The sequence below is a fragment of the Nicotiana tabacum genome, chromosome 7, assembly GCF_000715075.1.
Source record: "Nicotiana tabacum cultivar K326 chromosome 7, ASM71507v2, whole genome shotgun sequence".
Taxonomy (NCBI): domain Eukaryota; kingdom Viridiplantae; phylum Streptophyta; class Magnoliopsida; order Solanales; family Solanaceae; genus Nicotiana; species Nicotiana tabacum.
In genome coordinates this window covers 123,835,435-123,841,101 of record NC_134086.1, presented here as the reverse complement: position 1 = coordinate 123,841,101, position 5,667 = coordinate 123,835,435, and positions in this window count along the sequence as shown.

Genomic DNA, 5,667 nt, shown 5'->3' with positions numbered 1-5,667 from the left:
TCCCTTATACCCTTTCGGGGGTGTGAAAAAAGAGGTGTGACAGATTGCACTCCCACAAACAGGGTTTTGCTTTTACTTCTAAAATTAAGCTAACAATTGAAAATCTAAAGATTTAAAACTAGAGAAGATTGTTTTTGAGTGTTTTCCAAATATATAAAAAGGCCTAGGATTGTGACCATAACCTAGGTGTTTGCCTAATGGGATGAAGACTTTTATGTTCGTTTTATTGACTAGGGTGTATTATAGCTCAAAACACTATGTTGCTCACTCAATACCTCTCGGTTAGAGAGTGGTTTTGCCCAATTTGGCTTTCTCAAGACCAAATGGGTATCTACCAAAGATGTTTATAAGAGCTCAAGTCGGGTTGTTACTATCTCTAGGTTTAACCCTTTAATTAGGTTAATCGATTTCTCAATTGACCCAATTCCTTGTTAGCTAAGTTAATCTAGACTAGATCCCTATTTCTCAAGAAGAGACTAAGCCAAATAGGTATGAATTAATATTTGTAATCATTATTTCCACAAATAAAGCATGAAACAAGATAAATAACAAACACACATTCATAAACAAGTATAAATTAATCACCCATAAGGTTTACACACTAGGGTTGGGTGACAACCCTAGTAAAAATCTAGCTACTCATGCTTGAAATTGAAGAAATAGAAAAAGAAATACTAATTAAACTCATATTGTAAAATTAAAATGATAAAACTACTAAAACAAACAAAAAGAAAATGACTACTGTACCTGTAGATTTCAAAAGTTGACCTAAAATTGAGAAACTTGTCTATTTATACAGGGCTAGAAATTTCTAACAAAAATGCCCTTCAGGAGGTTCTACTGCCGCACAATTCCATGTGCGGTCTGCAAATTTCTTCAACTTGTTTGGAACTGGAGGTCTGTGGCCGCATAAATCTGATCTGCGGTCACGAGGCATTCTTTTTGCGGTCCGCAGATTTGTCACTCCGGTTAGACTTTAGTCATCTGCGGTCCGGACTTTTACGTTATTGTCCATAAGGCACCTCTTCTGCGGCCACACAATTCCTGTGCGGTTCATACTTCTGAGGACTTGGAAACTTGTAACTCTGCAAATTCTTTGAACTTTGTTCCTAGCCATCTTTTGCGGCCGCACAATTCATATGCGGACCGCACTTTGCACAAAGGTCTGCTGGCTTTTCCTTCATCATCTGCAACCGCAGATGAAATTTTGTGGTCCGCAGTTGTGATCTTCTGTGACTTTTATGGCCCTGAGTTTAGATTACTCCTTTTTGAGTTGGATTTCATCTCGGGAGTCCATATTCCAATATTCCTGCAATTTAGCACATTTCATCAGTTTTGGTGTGATGACCCAAAGGGTCATCTTATGATTTATAACCAAATTCTATATATTGAGGCCTTTAAAACCTCATTTTATCCCTCCTTGATTTGTGTGCGCAATTCGAGCGTGTTTCGGGAAAGATTTTATGTTAAAAGTTGATGAAAATAATAATTTTTGCCTTTAAAAGCTGATTTAGTTGACTTCGGTCAATATTTTTAGTAAACAGACCCAAAATTGTGTTTACACAGTCTCGGTAGATCTGTATCAAAATATGGGACCTGGGCGTATGCCCGGAATCGGATTCGGAGGTTCCTAGCTCGAGTTATGAATTTTTGTTAAAAATTATAAGTCTAAAATTTTGATGATTTTTAATAAATTATTAATGTTTGATCTTGTTGGTATCGGGTTCGTATTTTGGTTCTGGAGCCTTATCCAGGTTCAGTATAGTATTTAAGTCATGTTTGTGAAATTTGGTGAGAAACGGAGTTGGTTTGACGTGATTCAGACATCCGGTTAGGAAAATAGAAATTTCAAAATGTTCTTGAGAATTTCATTTGATTTGGTACTAAATTCGTAGTTCTAGGTGTTATTTTGGTGATTTGATCGCGCAAGAAAGTTCGTATGATGTTTTAATACTTGCATGCATATTTGGTTTGGAGCCTTGAGAGTTTAAGTGAGTTTCGGATAGGCTACGGAGTGAAAATAGGATTTTGAACACAGTTGGTTTTTGTTGCAGGCCTCAGACCTCGCAAATGCGAGGTCAATCATCGCATTTGCGATCTCTAAAGAGTTCACATTTGCGAGCTTCTTATCGCAAATGCAAAGAGAAGCTGGGCTAGCTTATGTTCGCAAATGCGACCATTCCTTCGTATTTGCGATGGGGACAGAGGGGAGGCAAACTTCGCAATTGTGATCATCTGCTCACATTTGCGATCAGCTTAGTTCGCATTTGCGTACTTTTCTTCACATTTGCGAAGAAGAAAGGACAGTGGGAATCTTTGCAAATACGATGGATTTCTCCCATTTGCGGGCTTCGCATTTGCAATATCTACAGCTGGTAAAACTTGACTTAGACGAGATTTTTGTTCATTTTTCAAAGCATTAGAAACAAGAAACTCTCTAGGCGATTTTCCAAAGACTACTTCTTCCCCCAAATCATAGGTAAGTGATTGTTAACTCATTCTTTCAATCTTTCACTTTATTTTACAAGATTTCAACCTTGAATCTAAGATTTTTATGGTGGAATTGGATATTTTTGGGTAGAAACTAGGGATTTCGAAATTTGGAGATTTAGGCCTCAAATTGAGGTTGGATTCCAAAACCAATTATATATCCGGGCTCGAGGGTGAATGAGTAATCATGTTTTAGTCCGAATTTCGGGTTTGGACAAAGCGGACCCAGGTGTTGACTTTTGTTGACCTTTTTAAAAATGGCCTAAATTGAATTCCTTGCAATCGTGGGTAGTTCCTAAGGCTTAAATTGAATTGTTTGGTTGGTAATTTTCTAGATTCTATTGGTCTGGAGGCTTGTGTAAAGGGAAATGCGGTGATTGAGCCTTGAGTTTGGCCGTTGATGCGAGGTAAGTGTCGTGGTTAACCTTGGTTTGAGAGATTAGATATTATTTGGTTACTTGCTCCATGTTTGGGTGTTGAGTACAATGTATAGGTGAGGTGACGAATACCTATACGTTGTTGTCGAGTTATAACATGTGAGTGAGCCTTATTCTTGTAAATGTTGTATTCTTGATCATATTGTTCATGTTTAGATTAGCTATTCGATGTGTTGAGTAATTTCTTGTCATGTTTTATTGAATTTGGTATTCATTGAGTATTGACTCATAGTTGGGGTCAGTTGTACTGATACTGTATTCTGCACTTTTTGTGCAGATCGGTACAGGACCGTATTGACCCGAGTTGAGCTGTTGACTTCAATCTCATAGGAGACCCAAGGTAGATCTGGCAGCTTTCGCAAACCCTGGAGTCCCACTTCCAGTTATTTCAGTTTATTGTTTCTTTTAATTTGAAAATAGTTGTACTTTCCTTCAGCCAGTTATTTGTAGTGACTCTTAGAAGTTCGTGAATTGTGACACCAGATTTTGGGTAGTTGTGTATAATTATTTGGGTTATTATAAAAAGTTTGCACTCCTTTACTTTGTTATGGTTTAATTGTTGTTAATTACTGAATTATTTAAGAGTTAGCATATTAATCTCTAATTGTTGGCTTGCCTAACAACTGAAAGGTTAGGCGCTATCACGATCCCGACAGTGGGAAATTCGGGTCGTGACATTTGGGAACACAATTAAATACTTTTAGACTAAAACACAAGCTAAAAGGCGCTAATAAGTAGTCAAAATTCCCACTTATCGGAAACTTTAAGTGATTCATAAGGGGAGTTTGAAGGTTTCAGAACCTTACTCGGTTCAATGCCTACTGTGCCTCGTTGAAGAGACTCGATGTGCCCACCTTACTCATCTTTGTCTGGTCCTCCTTGTAAGCACGTGATTTTTGACCCTCCCCGAGAATTTTCACATTTTTTAGCGTGAATATGTGAAATTGGGTCTAGTATAGCTATTTTAACTATTTTTGCTTTATTTCGTTGCAAAAAGAAAAATTTCAAAAATATATATATAAATTTTAGTTTATGTATCTCTCATAAACTTGAAAATACAAAAATTGCACTTTATTTTTGTACTTTATATAATTTCGAAAATTACAAAAAAAAAATATAGTTCTATTAAGGTTTTATAGTCATTTTAACTTTGAAAAATACAAAAATATTACTTCTCATTTTATCTTAATATTTAAGAAAAACGAAAATTACAAAAATAGTTTTATTAATATTTTGTAGCTATTTTAAATCTTTAAAAAATATTTAAAAAGATATAGTTTTGTTTAAATACTAGACTTATTTTTGGTAGTTATTTTGTTTACATAGGACTAGTTAAGCAACGTGCTCCTATTTCTCGGGTCCGGGCAAAAGAATAATATTCGGGTTTAAACTACCCGATTTTTAGGCCTAATTTTCGGACCTAGCCCACAATAAACCGTGTCCAGGACACATGGGGAACCCCATCACGCGTGGAGGGCATATGCCTCGAACCCCACCACGCGTGGGGCTCATTTTCATGGGCATTGTGTTACAAAACACGGACAAAAGCCAACAGGACTTGGGGGAAAAAATTAGAAAAGAGAACGGACTTTAAAAATTTTAAAAAGGGACTGTTGAGGCTTCTTCTTCAAGGAAGAAGAAGAAGCAAATACCCAGCAAAAAACCCTACGGAAAAACCAGTCCAAACCCTCTGCCTCACGACCACCAAACAACCAGTCGCACCTCCACGCACCTCCATCAACGACCAAACAGCCCCTCCTCCAGCTCCACCGCGTCAACCACTGACCAACATCACCAAACGCGCACCTCCATTGACGTCGGCACCTCCATTGTCGCACCAAACAGTCCACCAAAACCTCCGACCCTAAACCATCGTCAAATAACCAACCCTACTACCCACGACGACCAGTCGAAGACCGGACCCCTAACCATCGTCGAGGACTGTGTCCTCGTCTTCTTCCTGAAAAAGAAAGGTCAAAACCCTACTGTCAAACCCAATTCCTCCATAACCACCACCAAACGAGTCGTCTCCTCCCAAACTTCGTCGACAACAATCCCAAACAGCTCCCTCCGTCAACTGCTCTAACCACCATAACCAACACCCAAACACCACCACTAAACAGACCCCTCGTCGTCAACCACCAGCCCCGTCGAGCAGCAGCTGTCGCTGCTGCTGTTGCGTCACCTTCCCGACTGCCCAAAACCCCAGCCCCATCGCCTTCTTCCTCACCACAAAACCCTAGCAAAAACCTAGGAGCCCTCCCCGTCAAACACTGCCCGTCGACCCCACAGTCGTCGACCAAACAGTCTGTCAGTGAGGTCGAGTTGAAGTCAAGTTCCAGTCCAAAGTCCAAAAGCTGAGTCGAGGTCCGGTTCGTCGATTTTGTTCCGGGGTTTTCGTTGTTGTTCCTTGTTCAGTGAAGTCAGGTTCGAGTTCCGTAGAAAGCACTGTTTGTCGTTCTAGGATTGTCGAGGTTCGAAGGTTGGTGTTCTTCGTCCTTTGTTTCATTTCATTCATTTTGCATCTTATGGTTCAAGGCAATAAATGAAAATATTCTATATTTATGAATGTCAACGATGCAATTTTTGTTGTTGTGTTAAGAATGGTATTTTTATGTTTAGTTACTGCATGCTTAAAGTAAATATGAGCATATGAACGAGGTTATTCTATTTTTCATTTTTACCATGGATATTATTACCTGTTAGAATCGTTTTTTCGTTTAATCTCGGATGGCTTCAC